Below are 21844 nucleotides of genomic sequence, written 5' to 3' on the forward strand. Positions count from 1 at the left end.
TCACCCCCCCCCCAGCCTAGCTGCTAACCCGGGGAAATGCCATTAACGATTAACTTACCCCTCGGTGCAGATTCAGGGATCGCAGTTCACGGCATCCATCTTCCGGGTCTTCGGCAATCTGAGACTGAGACCAGCGAAGCGGCGCATGTGCAGTTCGAGCAATTTCCTAGTTCGTGACAACTGCACATGAGCCAAAATTGACGGAAATTGCAGAATCACCGGAATAAGACCCGGAAGATAGCTGCCATGAACTGTGATCCCTGAATCTGCACCTAGGGGTAAGTAAAAGGTTAGGGGTATTTCCCCAGGTTAGCTGCTATGCTGGGGGGAGGAGGGAGGGGGGTCTATGTAGGGTAGGGGGTAGGGTTTTTTTTAGTTAAGGGTTGAATTCTCCTTTAAGAGTGAGGAAAAATGGCCATTGACTTTTATGCAATTGGAGTGAGAAAAAAAGTTGCCCATAAACTATAATATATTTTGCTTCGAAAGATGCAACCACTGTAATTCCTGAAAAAATGCTGCATTGTGGGAAAAAAGTATGACTGGGCATGGTTAGTAAATGCCCCTTTATAATGGATGGAAGATCCAAGAAGTTTATTTACATAGTAACATAGTAAGTTAGTTTGAAAAAAGACACACGTCCATCAAGTTCAAGCTTTTAACTTTTTTTAACCTGCCTAACTGCCAGATGATCCAGAGGAAGTAAAAAAAAAAACATCTGAAGCCTCTCCAATTTGCCTCAGAGTCGGCAAAAAATTTCTTCCTGACTCCAAAATGGCAATCAGACTATGTCCTTGATCAACTTGTACTATGAGCTATCTTCCATAACCCTGTATTCCCTCACTTGCTAAAAAGCCATCCAACCCCTTCTTAAAGCTATCTAATGTATCAGCCAGTACAGCTAATTCAGGGGGAGAATTCCACAGCTCTCACTGTAAAAAACCCTTTCTGAATATTTAGGTGGAACCTCTTCTCTTCTAATCAGAATGGGTGACCTTGTGTCAGCTGGAAAGACCTACTGGTAAATAAAGCATTAGAGAGATTATTATATGATCCCCTTATATATTTATACATAAATATATCATTTCACCAGTTAAGTGCCTCTTCTCCAGCGTGAACATTCCCAATTTGGCCAGTCTTTCTTCATAGCTAAGATTTCTCATACCTTTTACCAGCTTAGTTGCCCTTCTCTGTACCCTCTCTAATACAATAATGTCCTGTTTGAGTGATGGAGACCAAAACTGTACGGCATATTCTAGATGGGGCCTTAACAGTGCTCTGTAAAGTGGAAGAATGATCACGTCCTGCTGTGAATCAATGCCCCTTTTAATACAGCTCAAGACCTTATTTGCCCTTGATGCTGCTGACTGGCATTGCTTGCTACAGCCAAGTTTACAAGGACTACAAGGACTCCAATGTTCTTTCATAATGGATTTACCTAGTGCAGTCCCATTACGGGTAAAAGTGGCTTGCTTATTTTTACATCCCAGGTGCATGACTTTACATTTATCAACATTGAATCTCATTTGCCACTTAACTGCCCAGATTGCCAGTTTGTCAAGATCCTGTGCCCCCCCACTTTCCAGCATCTTACTTACCTTATCATAAAAAGCAATCAAATTTGTTTGACATGACCTATTCTTCATTAGGGATGTAGCGAACTGTTCGCCGGCGAACTAGTTCGCGCGAACTTCGACTGTTCGCGTCCGCCGCAAGTTCGCGAACGTCGCGCGACGTTCGCCAATAGGCGTTCGCGTCAAAATCGGTCGCCCATTCGACCATTCGATCGCTAAAATCGAACGATTTTCGTTCGATTCGAACGAAAATCGTTCGATCGAACGATTAAAATCCTTCGATCGTTCGAATCGAACGATTTTCGGATGATCGAAGTTCGCGAACAGTTCGCGAACAGTTCGCAAATTATGCCGGTGTTCGCGAACGGCGTTCGCGAACACATCGGCGGCGGTTCGCTACATCCCTATTCTTCATAAAGCCATGCTGATTGCTGCTCATAATGCCAATCACTAGGACACATTTTTGAAAGTGATCCCTTAACATGCCTTCAAATAGTTTGCACGCCATAGATGTCAAACTTACTGGCCTATAATTGCCAGGTTGAAATCGTAATCCCTTTTTAAATATTGGAATGACATCAGCTTTTCGCCAATCCATTGGTACCATAAATCTGAGAATCTGAATCTGAGAAAATCAGAAATAGGGGCTGGTCTAAAACTGAACTAAGCACTCTTATGTATGCCATCAGGCCCTGGAGCCGTGTTTACATTATTTTTTATTAAAGCTTTATGAATCATATCTTGAGTCAGCTATCATTGCAGCTATGAAGTGAGCCTGGAAACTCAGACTCCTCTATTGTATACACTGAAGAAAAGAAGTTAGCAGATTTGCCTTTTCTGTTACAACCATACAGGCACCATTATTTAATGGAGCAACACTCTCAACCTGCATCTTTTTACTATTAATATATTTAAAAAAACTTTTTGGGTTAGTCTTAGCCTCCGCCGCAATGCATTCTTCATTTCCTTTCTTTGCCTTCCGGATTGCTGATTTACAACATTTATTATAGTGTTTATATTCATTAAATGCAGCTTCTGTCCCAACAGACTTTTAGTTTTAAATGCATTTCTCATCTTTCCTATTAACTTCTTTACTTCTATATTAAGCCACTTATGGTGATTCTTAGTGCTTTTACATTTACTCCTTAAAGCTTGCTACAGACATAAATCGACCAAACAACGATCTCCGCCTGACGAAAAATGTCGGGACTCTCCACACACGGTCATCGATTCGTACGAATCCTCGATTCGTACCATCAGATCTTTGCATCTATGGTCAGCTTAAAGGGATACTGTCATGGGAAAAAAAAAATTTTTCAAAATGAATCAGTTAATAGTGTTGCTCCAGCAGAATTCTGCACTGAAATCCATTTCTCAAAAGAGCAAACAGATTTTTTTATATTCAATTTTGAAATCTGACATGGGGCTAGACATATTGTCAATTTCCCAGTTGCCCCAAGTCATGTGACTTGTGCTCTGATAAACTTCAATCACTCTTTACTGCTGTACTGCAAGTTGGAGTGATATCAACCCCCCTCCCCTTTCCCCCCCCCCCAGCAGCCAAACAAAAGAACAATGGGAAGGTAACCAGATAACAGCTCCCTAACACAAGATAACAGCTGCCTGGTAGATCTAAGAACAGCACTCAATAGTAAAAACCCATGTCCCACTGAGACACATTCAGTTACATTGAAAAGCAAAAACAGCAGACTGCCAGAAAGCATTTCTCTCCTAACGTGCAGGCACAAGTCACATGACCAGGGGCAGCTGGGAAATTGACAAAATGTCTAGCCCCATGTCAGATTTCAAAATTGAATATAAAAAAATCTGTTTGCTCTTTTGAGAAATGGATTTCAGTGCAGAATTCTGCTGGAGCAACACTATTAACTGATTCATTTTGAAAAAAAAAAATTTCCCCATGACAGTATCCCCTTAAGGGAATAAATTGATAACAGTAATGATTTAATATCATTTTAGATGACAACCATTTCTGTTCTGTGTTTTTAGCTGAAACTGTAATGCCCCAATCAATGCTCTGAAGGGCAGCCCACAAGGCACTAAAATTAGCTTTTCAACATGGTTTTTGTTGCCACAGTATATATTTGTTTTTTACACCAGATATTAAATAATATAACATTATGGTCACTATTACCCAGGGGTTCAATGACTTGCACGTTTGCTATAAATCCTGGGTCATTTGAGATCACTAGATCCAGAATAGCATTTTTTTTCTGGTTGGCTCCTCAACAACCTGTGCCATAAAATTGTCATGCAACAAGTTTATGACCACTATTCCCTTGATATCTTTGACAATCACATTTTTATCTTAGAATGGAGTATTAAGTTCAATCTACGGGTGGTAGAATTCAACAGCAAAGCTAAACTATAAGGATATATTTTTCAGTCTCTAGAAAAGAACATGAACTGTGACAATTTTAAAGCAATGCTTCCCAATGGGGGCTTGCAATTCCTCTTCACATCCGTATCATTGTTATTAATTATTTATATATCATCCAAATATTCTGCAGCGTTTTACAGAGACCAATATACCATGCACTGATTGATTTGGTTCTTAAATGTCTGAATTCCTAACACACTTTTATCCATAGCTAATAGATTTTGGAAAGATTGGAAAAATTCGCATTTTATTGATGTATCGATGGCCAGCTTAATACTGCCCTGGAATATCATTGCTTCACAGGACAGAGTATCCTATGGGCTTAAACGAATGCACAGTATTCGCTACCTTTTTTTATGCTACTCATGTCATGAGTTATTTGAGTATCTGACATTTTAATTTCATTGTCAACATGTTTTTTTCCCTATTCTCCTGGCTTTTCTCCGACTGCCATGTTCAATAAATGCTTAGCTTACATAAACAATGTTAGGCTAGCATGGTGTGGGCACTTATTTATTTTTTCATGTCAGATTGGTCTGATTTAGGAGTGTGTTTAAGCTGTTTACACTATAAAGATAAAATGAAAATATTCAGAAGCTTCTGAGAACAAAAGTGTTGTGTAAACGAAAGCTTAGATTTTGAACTTCGCTGTGTTTAATCTGTGTGCACAGACTTCTGGAGAAGCCAGTTCGATAAGGGACTTCTCACTTTAGTGGCAGGAGGAAATTATATCCAAAAAGCTCTGTTTGTCTGACATTTTTGAAAAATCAAATGTGAATACGTGACAGATGTGTTATAAAACTATCCCATGAAACCTTTGAAAGTGATACTGTTGTTATGAAAATTCCCTACACTTCATGGGTGTTTTTTTTTAATTTTTTTTATCACAATTACTGTCTTTTTAAAAGGATACTGTCATAGGAAAACAAGTTTTTTTTAAAATGCATCAGTTAATAGTGCACTGAAATCCAATTCTCAAAAGATCAAACAGAATTTTTTATATTCAATTTTGAAATATGACACGGGGCTAGATATATTGTCAGTTTCCCATCTGCCCCAGTCATGTGACTTGTGTCTGCACTTTAGGATGGAACTACTTTCTGGCAGGCTGTTTTATTACTCCTACTTAATGTAACTGAATCAGTCTCAGTGGGACTTGGGTTTTACTATTGAGCGTTGTTCTTAAATCTAACAGGGAGCTGTTATCTTCTGTTAGGGAGCTGCTATCTGGTTACCTTCCCATTGTTCTGTTGTTACGCTGGGGGGGGAAAGTGGGGTGGTATCGCTCCAACTTGCACTACAGCAGTAAAGAGTGACTGAAGTTTATCAGAGCACAAGTCACGTGACTGGGGGCAGCTGGAAAACTGACAGTATGTCTAGCCCCATGTGAGATTTCAAAATTGAATATAAAAAAAAACATGTTTTTCCATGACAGTATCCCTTTTTCACTAAGTTACTTTGTGAGCTCCTCAACTCAACTTTTTTCCCAACCAACAGATTTCAACTGCACTTACTTTGAACCAGCAATTTGCATTTCGCAACTGACATGCATTGCGGGACTAGGGTTTCTGGGGCCTCCCTAGGCTGCCACCTCAGCCCCCCCCCAGATGCTAACTCCCTCACTTAACAAACCCACCACCAACCTTCAACCTTTCCCCACATGCGCTGTATGCCTCTAACTTCTGATTTGCGGCCACGATCGGGAGGTGGAGCACTTAAAGTTTGGAGCACAGTGTGGAGAGCAAACATGAGTCAGTGGGTCCCACCAACACATATATACTGTATTTATATATATATTTAATTTATGTCTTAAAAATTATAGCCCTCGTTTGCCTCAAGTTCCGGACAAATGCAAAAAACAGGTGCAAACTGCCTTGCCCTACAGTTTGCCACCAGAATGGTGAGCAATGAACTTCCTATGGACAAATACAAGTATAGTCAATTTATAAGAGGTGAGTGCTGGGCAGAACATTTAGATGTACAAGCTAGGGAGTGTCTCTGGGTACAAGGTGCCCTACACTTACAGTATTCCTATGGCAGGCATCAAATACAGTGCTACCATCTGCCTAGTGATATTGCACTATGCATAATGCAGAAGGACATTTACTTATTCTGCAACAAATGCTACATGCAAAGTGGTCTGTGGATAAGGCCCTGTAATATTAGTGGAATGTTTTACACTAACTCTCTAAAAGTAACTCTCTAAAGCTTATACCAGGTGTAAAAAAACAAGTGAAATTGGATTATTTCTTGGACAGACATAATATAGTGATACTAAACTTTATAGTTAGTATAGATATAGGTAAATATAATTTATGTGAAAGTATAGAGGGGTGTGTGTATGGATATTGGGTTTTCATTTGGAGAGGTTGAACTTGATGGACTTTGTCTTTTTCCATCCCGATTTAAATAAGTAACCATGTAACCACTTGTCCACAATAGGAGTGCATAAGAGAAGACTTTTCATGTTTTCTTGGTCATGCAAAAATTTTAGGATCCCTTTTCCAAAAACTTGTTCTCCAGAGTGCTCTGAATTAAAGCAAGGCCATTTCCCATAGAGTCAATTTTAAGCAAATCATTTAAAATTTTCAAAACAATTTCCTTTTGTTTCTATAATAATAAAACAGTACCTTGTACTTGATTCCTACTAAGCTGCATGAATCCATATTGGTGACAAAACAATCCTACTGGGGTTATTTAATGCTTCAGTGTTTTTTAGCAGGCAAATGGAATGGAGATCCATATTATGGAAATGTCCTTATCCAGAAAACCCCAGGTGCCAAACATTCCAGATAATAGAACCTTTACCTGAACAACTTTTTTGGTAAAAATGATGGCATCAAAACACAATGACAAATCTCCTTGTGTGTCATTAACCTTCATTGCTTTACAATATATTAATAATTAGCAAGGTAGAAATTCCATCTTTAACACTCTAAAATGTACAATCTCTCATCCTGAGTTGCTGAGATAACCCCATAATTTGAGGTTCAGTTGTGGTATAGTTGAAATGCACTGTGAATTGTTTTACAGGGTCAGGGAATTGGCCAGAATTATCTAGGTTTCTATTAAATATTGATTTAGAGGGTATGCTACTACATGACCCAGACATTACCTAATATTCACTCACCTAACTAACCAAATAGAAATGTATGACAAAATCATTGTTGGAGTGATACTGATACAACAGTGCAAATGTAAACAAAAACAACTCAGAATGTGAAAATACAGAAGTGGAACATAATAATAATAATAATAATAATATACATTACAATAAACAATTCAATAAGGAAAAACATATGGTATTAAACTGCCTTTTGAGCCCCTGTCAGTCTGAACCTGTCACAAAACTTAGCAACAATATCCTCTAGCCCCCTATCTCCTAGCTCAGAGAGTACCCCCTAATCCAGAACCTCTACTGCTGCCAATCTACCATCTTCAGGGCCAACCAGCACTTTATCTCAAACATATTTTAGCATCCCTTCCACACCACTGGTCAACCACCATAGGGGGTAAATCATCATGTTTGACATACTCTGGCATACCAGAAGAGATCTTCCCCCTTTGACCTCTCTATTTACCTAAGGAACCCTTGACTTGATGGTAGCTAACTAATGAACCACTAATAGTCTAACCCCACACAGTTGACAACTAGTAAAACAACAAATTAAAATAATACCACCTCCCGATCTATATGATCACTAGAGAGAGAAGAAATCTTACTGTAAGCTGCTCAACCTGCAAATGGCTAACCCCTTCTGTAACAAGTTTACAAATATAGAAATATTGGTGCAACATATTGCTATAGTTCAAGGCAGCAAACAAGAATTCTTCCAAAAAAATTACCAGCCACTAGGCTGAGCCCACCTTGATTCTGTTCTTGGCCCTCTAGGGACCCACATCACAGTTTGGGCCCCACTGACATAATAGAATGATAAATGCATGTGTCATTTTAAGCAAGGTGGTATAAGCAGGGTGATATTCCACATTGTGAACATACTGCGCTATGTCTGTTTTTTATTTCTGTTGCCACAGGCGCTGATCGCTTCTTATATATATCCCTTTCTGGGGGCATATATAGGCTTGTTTTTGGATTTACATACGGTTGAGAGACTGTGAAGGGGTCGGCAAGAAATATTCTAAGAGACTGACATTTTTTATTGGGCTGCATTTTGTAAGCTATACATTGTTTTCATTGTCATTTTAAGCAGACTAGAAATAGCTTCTTTAGTCTATTATTTCACTATTTTAAAAGACGGCATAAGAAATTTGCATCTGCTGGACAGTGAGAAATATGGCAGTTGCAGTAATTTTAAACATCAAATGAAAATAAGCAAATATGTGCATTTCTTGCTCTTACGTGTAAAGGTCAATTCTCAAAATAATAAAAAAAAAAATTTCTGCGAAAAATGGAATTGCAAAATTTTATGTATCTGTTCTTAACTGAGCTGATAATGAGCCCTTTTATCAGCAGGGTGGTAGTTTGAAGTACTTTGAAAGCTTTACTTCCTGTTCATGATAAGGCCACATTAAACAGATTCCCCTGTAAGCATCTTAAGCTGATTGTGTGCTGACAATGTTGTTCCTGATACCAGCACTTTATACATTCAGTATAATAATAATAATAATAATGATAATAATAATAATAATATTTCCAGATAAGGAGTCTTTTCATAATTTGGCTCTCCATACCTGGAGGATTCATTATATACTAGTTTGAAACAAGTACAAGGCACTGGTTTATTATTACAGAGAAAAATTAAATAACTTTTAAAAATCTGAAATGTTTATTTAAAATTTATTCTATGGAAGACGGCCTTCCTGTTATATTGAGCTTTCTGGATAACAAGTTTCCGGATAATGGATCCCATATCTGTAATTATAATAGTCTGCATAAAGAGCATAAACGAGGAGCCATTTACTTTCTTTCCTCATTCCATCTCCTGAACACTAAAGCCCAAATTACACAACATTATTTGTTACAGTTCTGTTAATATCTTGCTGTGTTGAATATTTCCAACATGAAAGAAATCAAAGAGTGGCCTCTTTTTTTTACCCTTGAATGTAAACATAAAATGACCTTGCAAACGTGTACTTTATAATCTACAACTCTGCTCATTTGGTAACTTATAAATACACAGGAATGTGATGATAAAGAAAAAAAAAATAAGTTTTCATCTAAAGTTGACCCAGCATCTTCAACAGCTGTGTGAATATTAAAAGAGAGGAGGTATTGCATATTTCAAAGCAGAACTGTTGAAGTAACAATAAGAAAGTGGGATGATATGGAGTGCACGCCAAGTGTTTGAACTTCATAACTATAAACCCCAAGCAGTGCAGTGGACACGATTTTTTTTCTTCTCCTTTTTTTTTTTGCAAGTTGTACTGGTGCCTGAATGTGCTCAATAGCAGATGTTTGGTCTCTGCAAGCAGATAATTGTCCTGCTTTTAAGGTTGGCTTGACCTGTATGAATAGTATTATGTACAGTGCTTTAGTAATAACAAATGGTTGAAGCTCTTTTTCTTCTCTAAATGCCCAGCCACGCTTCCTTTTAAGCACACCATTACTTCATTGCAGCCAAAGGCTCATACATTCTCTGTGGCTAATGACATGGCAGCCATTTTGCCATAATTTATAGGAGGAGAGTTCAAAGTTTTAATAATATTTGGATAATATCATTGCCAGAGTGACTTTAAGCTGTGATGGATAGCATCGAAGTGGGTAGATTTTAATTCTGAGCATGACGCTGAGAATGCTGACGACCTTTATGGAAGCTGTTGCTGGCTGGTTTGCTTGTGATTTATAGAGATGAGCGTGAAGGATCATAAACAGCAGAAGCAACAAACCAGGATAAGGCGTTTCGGTATGTCCGCTTGCTTATGCAGATAATTGAATTGAAGACAATTCAAAAATGGTTTGAATAAATCTTTAGCATATAATGCATTAACAGATCACCATAAAAACCCCATGTAAGGTGGCATTTGTCTGGATATTTATGGTCATACTCTACACTCAAGTGGATCTCTAAGTTTCTGGCTTCTGTTCCTGGCCTAATAATTTGTGCATGCTAACTGCACCTCTGGGCATCTTTATTCCACTAGCCAATCTGTTCCAGTTGCGCTCAGAGAGAATATCCCTGCCAGCTTTCTCAGTCTATCATGATAAGTCAGAGCTGTTAATCAAAGCTAAATAAGATCAGGCAGCGTCTCTTTATTCTCTTCAGAAAATGACACTGGGGTGTACAGTTGCATTGTATGCTGAGTATTAGCCTTCTATAAAACATGCATAGGAGGAAATAAATCTTGCATCCATTAAAAACCTGCAAAATAGTATCAGATAACTATGACTCAAAAAAAAAGTCATTCACTATATAATTAATGAAATGCCTGTGTATCAGTAAAGCTAGGGAAGAAACAATTGTCTTTTCATTCTATTGAAGCTGGGTTATACACGTGACAACGATGAGTAGAGTAACTGTGACTGATGTAGATGTCTCTGGTCATCCCTAATGTGTTACTTGCTGATTCTTTATAGACACATGATAATGATGACTGCGTGTAGCACTGGTTGTATTACTAGCAAGACAAATGTTTAAATGGTTTTTGACCATCAATTTGGGGGAACCACTGCTTGTTCACCATATAGTGTTGCTGATCTGCCAAAATTTACCTTCATTATATACCTAAAAAGATAAACACTTATGGAAAGTAGTCCATCCAGCTGAGATTGTAGGCACTCTAACAACAGAATGCATTCTGCCAAAATGAAAGTGAGCAAAAGGGCCCTGCTGGGACTCCTTATGGCTGTTACAAGGCTGAAGCAAGATTTAAAAGGTTCAGCAATGACAGACACTCCTAATCAGTCATAGCAAACAGTATTGCAACTTATCTAGGAAACAGAGATCCTTAGGGCTTTAGCACACGGGCGGATTTGGGGAGATTTTGTCGTCTGGTGACTAATCGCCTCTTCTTTGGGGCAACAATCTCTCCGAACTGCCTTCCCCCTGCCTTCCGCCTGCTAAAATTAAAAATCGATTAAAAATCGAGGAAGTCGACCGAATTTTCCTCGTGGGGCAACATCGGGCGATTTTGGAAATCAAAGTGACAATAAATATGTAGTTTTACAGAACATTTGTTTTTAGATGGGGTCAGTGACCCCCATTTGAAAACTTAGAAGAGTCTGAAGAAGAAAGCAAATAATTAATAAAAAAATAATAAAAAAATAAATAATAAAGACCAATTGAAATAGATTTTTAGACTTGACAATTCTGTAACATACTAAAAGTGAACTGTAAAGAGATTGTTCGGATGATATTCTGAGATAATTTGCAATTGGTTTTCATTTTTTATTATTTGTTGTTTTTTGAGTTATTTAGATTTTTATTCAGCAGATTTTTATTCAGCAGCTCTCCAGTTGACATTCCAGCTATCTGGTTGCTAGGGTTTAAATTACCCTAGCGACCATGCATTGATTTAAATAAGAGACTGGAATATGAATAGGAGAGGCCTAAATAGAAAGGGGAGTAATAAAAAGAATCAATAACAATACATTTGTAGCCTTACAGACCATTCATTTTTTAGATTGGGTCAGTGACCCCCATTTGAAAGCTGGAAAGAGTCAGAAGAAGAAAAGGGCAAAAAATTAAAAAACTATAAAATATAAATAATGAAGACCAATTGAAAAGTAGCTTAGAATTGGCCATTCTAAACTAAAAGTTAACTTAAAGGCGAACCAGCCCTTTAAAGCTAAACATTCAATATATCAAGAGTTCCTCGAAGGCTCCTACTTAGTTCTTCAGCTGTACATGTACCACAATCTCCAAACTTTTCTGGCAACATGTGGGTTTTGTGAGTATACTGGCATGGGGTGAACCAGCCCTTTAATTGTGATCAATGCAGTCCAGCAGCTTTTATTAAAGATAAGTTCTCTAATGTTTTTCAGTTATCCTAAGGAAATTACAAGTGCCAGCATGGGTAATTATAACATACTTTTTGGACTTGTATAGGTATGGTATCGGTTATCCAGAAACCCATGATCCAGAAAGATCGAAATTACGGGAGGGCCATCTCCCATAGACTTCATTGTTTCCAAATAATACAAATATTTACAAGTGATTTCTTCTTTCTCTGTAATAATAAAACAGTACCTTATCCTTGATCCAAACTGAGATATAATTAATCCTTATTGGAAGCAAAACCAGCCTATTGGGTTTATTTAATGTTTACATGACATATGGTATCAAGGTCGAAATTACAGAAAGATTTGTTATCTGGAAAACACCAGGTCCCGAGCATTCTGGATAACAGATCCCATACCTGTACATGATTCATCATCCATTCAGGCAATGTCCCATGACTGACTTAGCAGTGGGGGCAACAGGGAGATGATTTGGGGGAATTTTAATTATATGGATTTAACTTTTTTTGTCTTCATTTTTGCTGTGAGAGGCCAAGGAATGTAAAGCAAACCAAACAAGAGAAATAGATCCGGGCTTTCTTCAATTCAATGTCATATTTGTAAGAACATAGTAGCACAGTGTACAGTGATGCAGACAACTGAATTATTAAAGAACAATTAAACTAGAGAGTTTGCATAACTAATCATGCATTGTATCACCATACAGTATGAAACTAGATTACATGTACAGAATCCTCATCTTTAGACTTTGTTTTAAGCCAGTTTCATCATAGCAATACACACTCTGGATTATTATGGCTTCCTTTCTAATAACATCTGTTCAAATTGGAAAATAAAATTGACATGGATGGATTCTCTCTGCATGAAATCACATTTCCACAATCTGGTGTAATCCTGAAACTGTATATGGTTTATGTTCAACAACAGTCCATTTATCCTGTTGTGGTTAAATCCTCAGAAAATATGCTTACACTGTGCTTTGGAATATAAAATCTGCTTTTAAATTTGAACAATCCCTCCTGTTGACTGTTATTCATAATAAATTCTCATGTTTACATATATATACCTCTATAGCAGTGTTTTAAGGGGAATGAAAACTTTAAAAGGACCAAAACTTTTGTCTGCCCACCATCTTCCCCTGTTTACTGTCACTTGCCTCACGCCAGCAGGCAGCAAGAGAGCTGCTTTCCATGCAGATGTCAGGGAGATTTATCAGGCAAACTTGTTATTCGGAGCTCCTCTGATAACATTCTTTGAAGTCAAAAGATGAAAGATAATAGGAACTACATCATTCTCCTCCAAAAATTGTGTTGAAAGGAAGTTTCATATCATCACTACTGGGGGCATGTTTCACTATACATACTATGTACAGGCATAATTAATCAGCCTATAGACAAGTTTGCTTTCTGTTTTATGCCTTCGTATGGAGTACGTAACTGTTAGCAAAGAACAAGAACAGTTTTATCTCATTTATCCTCATGTTTTTTGAACACTCTGTTTAGCTAGTAAATGCAATACCATATGCTACATCTCTCACCTGCCCACTCCCACGACTTGTGTCTCATTACCTTCCACCTTTAGATTGTAAGCTCTTTTGCACAGGGCCTTCCTCACCTTTTGTAACGGTACTGGTCGTTATGTACTGTATGTAACTCTGTATGTTCTATGTATGTAAATCATGTAATTTGTATGTATAAGCACATTTATTTTACAGCACTGCTCAATATGTCGGTGCTCTAAAAATACATGTTAATAATAATAATAATAATATTAACACTAAGGGGCCCATTTATTAAAGGGGTTGTTCACCTTTAAATTAACTTTTAGTATGATGTAGAGAGTGATATTCTGAGATGGTTTGTAATTGTGTTTCATTTTTTATTACTTATGGTTTTTGCATTATTTAGCTTTTTATTCAGGAGCTCTCCAGTTTGCAATTTTCGCAAATTTCCAAATTACCCTAGCAACCTTGCACTGATTTAAATAAGAGACTGGAATATGAACATGAGAGGGCCTGAATAGAAAGATGAATATTAAAAAGTAGCAATAGCAATACATTTGTAGCCTTACAGAGCATTTGTTTTTTAGATGGGGGCCATTTGAAAGTAGGAAGAATGCAAATACAGGTATAGGATCCCTTATCCGGAAACCCGATATCCAGAAAGCTCAGAATTACGGAATGGCTGTCTCCCATACACTCCATTTTATCCAAATAATCCACATTTCTAAAAATGATTTCCTTTTTCTCTGTAATAATAAAACAGTAGCTTGTACTTGATCCTAACTAAGATATATTTAATCCTTATTGGAAGCAGAACCAGCCTGTTGGGTTTATTTAATGTTTAAATGAATTTCAAGTAGACTTAAGGCATGAAGACCCAAATTACAGAAAGATCCATTATCCGGAAAACCCGAGGTCCCGAGCATTCTGGATAACAGTTCCCATACCTGTATGTCTAAAACTATAAGAAAAACAAAATCAAGGCCAATTGAAAAGTTTCTTAGAATTAGCCATTGTATAACATACGAAAAGTTAACTTAAAGGTGAACTACCCCTTTAAGCTTCAATGTTTTCTGGTTAAAGTTTTTAGGGGTAAAACTCGAATTTTTTGTGGGAAAAAAACTCGAATTTATAGAGATTTATCATACCCTCAAGCTGCTAAAAAATCCAAATCCGAAAATACGCCATCTCAAACCTGTCGAGGTCATGTGGAAGTCAATGGCAGATGTCCCTAAAGTTGTTTCTTGACATAGAGATTTGCGCTGGCTAATCTAAAAAAGTCGAGTTTTCTGCGATTTTGATGCGATTTCTTTGAGAAATATTATTGATAAATTAGTTCAATTCGTGGAAGGTAGTTTTACTGACTTTGTTTTCATAAAAAACGAAGTTTAGTTTGAGTTTTAGTAAATTAGCCCCTTAAAGTTTGCAATGCAATAAATTGTCTGATGAAGATTATTACATTGAGAAATTCAATTTGTTTTATGTTGTTTTTGCAAATTTTTATTACATAACTCCTTAACTCCCAAATCACCAGTGGAGAATAGGAAATAAACATATTTCTTGTGCCTAGATGAATCACCCACTTAATAACTGGTTCAGTAAGATATTTTATTGCATCCTTGTGAACTGGTGCAAGCTATAATATGTTCATTGCACTGTAGGATGGGTTGCTAAATATTGTAGCGCTTACACAAAAGGAAAAAAGTATTGCATTGTTTTTTCTCTTTTGTTACATTTCTCTATTACAGTTCAGCAATTACCATGCTACAGTGGGGATCTCATGCAGCATTTATAGAGAAAGTGATGCTGTCATACCATATATTTGACAGCATCAGAATATTATAGGGGTTGAAAGCTGTTTATTTAATTTTTTCACTGCAGTACATGCAGTATAATGTTGTATTTACATATGCTTGAATGTTTTACTGATAAAACAACCAAGTAACAACATGGAATATATATAGCACTACTTATCATACAAATGTCTATCTTGTGCATGGACTGTCAATGTTTTTTTTTTTTTTTCAGTTAAACGTCCTTGGCTTTATCGCAGTGTGTTTGCTAATCTATATTTTATTAGCATTATGTTTTCCTAAACTATTAGGCTAATGACATGTGCCATATTTAATCCTTATTGGAAGCAGAACCAGCCTGTTGGGTTTATTTAATGTTTAAATGAATTTCAAGTAGACTTAAGGCATGAAGACCCAAATTACAGAAAGATCCATTATCCGGAAAACCCGAGGTCCCGAGCATTCTGGATAACAGTTCCCATACCTGTATGTCTAAAACTATAAGTAAAACAAAATCAAGGCCAATTGAAAAGTTTCTTAGAATTAGCCATTGTATAACATACGAAAAATTAACTTAAAGGTGAACTACCCCTTTAAGCTTCAATGTTTTCTGGTTAAAGTTTTTAGGGGCAAAACTCGAATTTTTTGTGGGGAAAAAAACTCGAATTTATAGAGATTTATCATACCCTCAAGCTGCTAAAAAATCCAAATCCGAAAATACGCCATCTCAAACCTGTCGAGGTCATGTGGAAGTCAATGGCAGATGTCCCTAAAGTTGTTTCTTGACATAGAGATTTGCGCTGGCTAATCTAAAAAAGTCGAGTTTTCTGCGATTTTGATGCGATTTCTTTGAGAAATATTATTGATAAATTAGTTCAATTCGTGGAAGGTAGTTTTACTGACTTTGTTTTCATAAAAAACGAAGTTTAGTTTGAGTTTTAGTAAATTAGCCCCTTAAAGTTTGCAATGCAATAAATTGTCTGATGAAGATTATTACATTGAGAAATTCAATTTGTTTTATGTTGTTTTTGCAAATTTTTATTACATAACTCCTTAACTCCCAAATCACCAGTGGAGAATAGGAAATAAACATATTTCTTGTGCCTAGATGAATCACCCACTTAATAACTGGTTCAGTAAGATATTTTATTGCATCCTTGTGAACTGGTGCAAGCTATAATATGTTCATTGCACTGTAGGATGGGTTGCTAAATATTGTAGCGCTTACACAAAAGGAAAAAAGTATTGCATTGTTTTTTCTCTTTTGTTACATTTCTCTATTACAGTTCAGCAATTACCATGCTACAGTGGGGATCTCATGCAGCATTTATAGAGAAAGTGATGCTGTCATACCATATATTTGACAGCATCAGAATATTATAGGGGTTGAAAGCTGTTTATTTAATTTTTTCACTGCAGTACATGCAGTATAATGTTGTATTTACATATGCTTGAATGTTTTACTGATAAAACAACCAAGTAACAACATGGAATATATATAGCACTACTTATCATACAAATGTCTATCTTGTGCATGGACTGTCAATGTTTTTTTTTTTTTTTCAGTTAAACGTCCTTGGCTTTATCGCAGTGTGTTTGCTAATCTATATTTTATTAGCATTATGTTTTCCTAAACTATTAGGCTAATGACATGTGCCATTTTCTCCACCAGCATAAAACTCCATCCACTCTGTGTTTAGTAAAACCTGTCATCTGTGTATTTCAGCCTGAAAATGAAATGTGGCCATTTTTTGGGGAATGGCAGCAGACTGATGTTTTCTCCACTCGCAAGAGGATGTCACAAGTGTCTTAAGCCTAAGGGGCAAATTCACTAAGCCGCGAAGCGCCGAACGGTAGCGTTAATTCGCTAGCGTTTGGCATTTTCGCTTCTGCGCAAATTCACTAACGAACGCTGGCGTAGTTTCGCTAGTGTTACTTCGCAACCTTACGCCAGGCGAATCTTCGCTAGCGACGAAACTACGCAAATTCACTAACTTGCGCAGTGTACTGAACGCTACCATTTACGCTAGACTTCCTTCGCCACCTCAGACCTGGCAAAGCGCAATAGAGTAGATAGGGATTGTTTAAAAAAAGTAAATTTTTTTTCTAAGTCCCAAAAAACGCTGGCGTGTTTTCTACATGATGGGTGATAGGCTGAAAAAGATCGAAAATTTTTTGGGGCTCCCCTTCCTCCCCCCCTACATTTCCTGACTCATGACAACTTACCTAGACAGTGGGCACATGTGTAGGGCAAAATAAAATTTTTATTTGCTGATTTGAAGGTTTTCTAGGCATTTGTAGTGCAGATACGTGTTCCTCCATTGAAATTTGAATTTCGCGCCGTATGCAAATTAGCCTTCGCTAGCGTAACTTCGCTTTATATAGCGAATCAACGCTAGCGCAACTTCGCAACCTTACGCTACCCCTGTGCGCAACTTCGGATTTTAGTGAATTTGTGGAGCCCTGGCGAAACTACACCTGGCGAAGTGCGGCGAAGTGCGGCGAAGTTGCACCTGGCGCAACTTCGCATCTTAGTGAATTTGCCCCTAAAAGTTTAGGAAAACATATAGTGGCGTATATATATCCAATCCAATTAATTAATAAAATCAACTGGTTAATTAATTTTTGAGACTGCTTTTTGTCATGATTTACTGTCGGGAAGCAAAGACAAAATAAGTTTCACTGCCTGACTATACAATGTAAACCTGACAGGACTGATACAGCGTTATGGTCAAATTTGCTGACCGATTTGGTTATCTGTTGGGTTATCTGTTGCCACAGTTTTTCATTTTTGCTGATAAATGCTGGTAACATGGCACAGACTGAAGTAAATTTAGCAGATTTTATAAAATTATCAACTGCCTACACTCAACCCAGCTTTCAGGGTCTTATTCATGATCCTAGTCACAATAGAGGCAAATAGGTATTTCAAATTGCAAGGATGCAAGTGGCAGGCCTGTAGGCTAATGGAATGGGTGATAAATGGACCCTGCAGTTGAAGATCAGCCATTGACCCTGTGCACGTAGATACAGGGTCGAACTGGATCGCTAAGGGCCCACTGGGGCTGCAAAACAAAGCGCCCCCCTGGCAGTCCCCGGGGCCCCCTCCTGACCTCCAAAGCCTACCCCCACAGCATGCATGCATTAGCAAGCTGTTAGCTGGCACCAGGGGCCCCACCACCACGTACGGTTGCCACAAGAGGTAAGGGGGGACTTGGAGATTTGGCAACTGTTCTGGATACATTTAATGGGAGGTTGATATTCCCAGAGGATGAAGTAACCAATACAGAGCTGCAGCTGTTCACAGACACAGCAGGTGGCTGTGGGTTTGGCCCTTATCTAGAGGACAAGTGGTGTGCAGAGGGGTGGCCCAATGAGTGTACAGTGCTAGGTTTGACCAGGAACTTATGCTTCCAGGAGATGTTTCCCATAGTGATTTTTTTAGAGTTTTGTTTATTTGGGGGGACATTCTGGCCAACAGGAGGGTGATCTTTATCTCTGACAATATGGGAGGGGTGCAAACAATAAACAGGCAGTTGGCTTCCTCAGTAGAGGTGGTGCGAATTATGAGGATTTTGGTGTTGCGTTGTTTACTGCTCAATGTGGGCAGTACATCTAGAGGGGGTGCGGAATGAGATTGCAGATGCTTTATCTTGATTCCAGTGGGAACGCTTCAGACAAAGCAGAGATGAAAGACAGATGAAAATTGATATTGATAAGCTTAGTACATTGTTTGTGGGAATGGTAATTGTGTGGTCAGAAATGGTACCCAGGTTGGTGTGGAGGTGGGCAAGAGATCATGTGGCAATGTAAAGGAGCAGGAGGAAGTTGAACCAGTTGCTTAGTGTCGTTGCTTAGCGTTATTGGTATGGAACAAGGACCTGTAAAATGCATTGCCAGGGTATTACAGGTGTGATGGAGTACACTTGTTGGAAGTAGGTCTTGACATATTTAATCTTGGCCTGGCAGATGGGGTGGAAAGGGATGCTTGTTTGGTGGGTGGGGTAGCACTTCCTGCATAAGGGGGTCATGCCAGCGGCGCAGTGGCATAGTGGGGCTGCCATACTCGGTAGCCAGAAAGGGGGGCTGTAAGGTTAAAGTGAGATTGGTGTTGGATAGGCCTGGGCAGGCCTGGACTGGCAATCTGTGGGTTCTGGCAAATGCCAGAGAGGCTGCTATAAGGTGCCATTGAAAGTCAGTACTTAGTGGGCTGGTTGGGGCTGTTTGGGCCTCTGTGTGGGCTGATTGGGCCTCTGTGTACCTGAAATGCCAGGGCCTATTTTAGTTCTCATTCCGGACCTGGGCCTGGGGCAAGGCTTAGGGGCAAGGAGGCACAGTTGGTTGAGACAGTAGGTGGTGGCGGCTTAAGGCGGCCACACACAGGCCGATAAAAGCTGCAGACAGACTGAGTCAGCAGCTTATAAGCCCATGCATGTTGCCCTCCGATGGGCTTCCTCAATCAATATCTTGCCGAAAGTCAGCCAGATGTCGATTGGGCAGGGCTAAAAATCCCGTCAAAATCACGGCCACATCTGTTCGTAGATGCAGTCCCGCGATCCGACCACCTGTATTGGCAGCATTATGATCCGATCGTTGGGCCCTAGGGCCCACAGTCGGATCAGCCTGAAATCAGCCACCTCAATGTGGGCATATCGGGGAGAGATCTGCTCGTTTGGCAACATCGCCAAATGAGTGGATCTCTCTGTGTATGGCCAGCTATAGCCTTCGGCTGGTTAATGGGTTTTGATTAAGAAGGGTATTGGTAAGTTATTGTAACTAATGTTAATTGTTATATGCAGCCTTCAGTGGCTAGTAGTTTTTTACACAGATATCAACATGTTATTCAGTATTATTATAATGTTGGTATGTTTTTAGGTTTAACTTATAATAAGTTAATGTAATGTTGTTAATAAAGCAAGCTGCGGCCTTTTCACCCAAGATGTGAGTTTTTTGGGGTGTGGGGGTTGGAACAACATTGAGTCATAATCTAGTCAAGTTTTGCCAGTTTATCATTCATTAATAGGCAATTTTTTTGCCAGACAACGTCAGCTGCCCAAATAATTTAAAAACACTTCTCTGTCAGAACATATGGCCTGTAAAAAAACAATGGATTATAGCTTTGTTTGTGAGGTTTCCCATGGCAAACATTACTGTAAGAGAAGGATTTTGTAAACACAGGTGACGTTTATCACCTCATGCAGCACTGCAAGCTCCAACAAGGAGTGAGATACAGACCGTAACCACGGTTCCCCCCCTATATATATAGCACAAAAATCAATTAGTCCTTTCCCCTTTCAGTTTAGGCTTCTCAACAGGAATGAAAGACATATTAATAGATATTAAAGACGAGAGACCCAGAGAGCACACAAAGTAGCTTCACCATTGTGTCTTTATTGCAGCAATTTAAGCACTACATGTTTCAGCCGTATCAGCTTATTCATCTGAGGAAGGCTAGTTAGGCCAAAACATTTAGGGGGTTATTTATGAAAGGTCGAGTTTTAGATTTTTTTTTATACCTTGAATGAACTCACAACTCAATTGTTTTCTAGTTTTCTAAAAACTCGAATGGAACAAAGCTGAAATCATTGAATTTGGGGTTAAAAACCTGAAGACTCCAATTAATCGAGTTTTCTGCTGGAAAAAACTTGAATTGCTCACAATTCACAAGCAAAAGCCATTGAAAAAACCCAGAACATCATCAAATGGTTCAATGGACCTCTGCCATAGACTTCTACATGACCGTGACTGGTTTTAGCTGGAGTATTTTCAGATTCAAGCTATTTCCAGCTTCAGGGTATAATAAATCTCTAAAATTTGAGTTTTTTTTACCCGAAATTCGAGTTTTTGTCTAAAAACTACCCTAGAAAAACTCCAAAAACACAACCTTTGATAAATCTGCCCCTTAGTGCTTGAATTGCTGCATTAAAGGCACTACAGTGAAATCATAAGCTGCTTTATGTGCTCTCTGGGTGAAATTTTGTCTGCATGTATATATGCCCTATGGATTAACTGTGGGTTGATATGGATTGATTAATTCTTGATGCTCCACAATAATACTGAGGTATGCAAAACTTAATTCTGATCTGACTAAATTCAAGGCAATTCAGAATATAAAGGTATGTAAAGGGTATTTCACTGGGAGGATGGCAAAATGTTAAGTACCCCTGCAGTGAAATAAATCAATCAAAAGGTTTTTTTCCCTGGGCTGGTCATCTGTTCAGAGAAAACTGCACTGGCCCATGGAAAAGTTTCTAAGCAATGCATCACCTTTTGACGCCTTTTAGTCTTCAATGTTACTATTTTTGGTGATTATATATGTGCAGTAGAGTAAACCTGAAGAATCTTCACTAGAGACACCAGGAAAAATGTAAGTAATATGGCGGTGCAGCACTTTCCATGGGTCAGGGCAGTTTAATTATTATTTATTCCCCCCTGGCCTGGGGAAAAAACATAGTAATTTATTTCACTTGGGAGTGCCTAAAATTTCGACACACCACAGTGACATTCCCTTGACATATCCTTGATCAGCTAGGAAAGTGCATTCGCATTCAATCATTTTAAATAAAGGTCTATAGCCTTCAAATGGATTCAGAAACTCAGCCAGTCATTCTGAAATCACAAATTCTTGAACACTATGGACAATGATAAACATTGATTTTGAGT

This window comes from Xenopus laevis, chromosome 4L (assembly GCF_017654675.1).
Source record: "Xenopus laevis strain J_2021 chromosome 4L, Xenopus_laevis_v10.1, whole genome shotgun sequence".
In the NCBI taxonomy this organism is placed as follows: Eukaryota; Metazoa; Chordata; class Amphibia; order Anura; family Pipidae; genus Xenopus; species Xenopus laevis.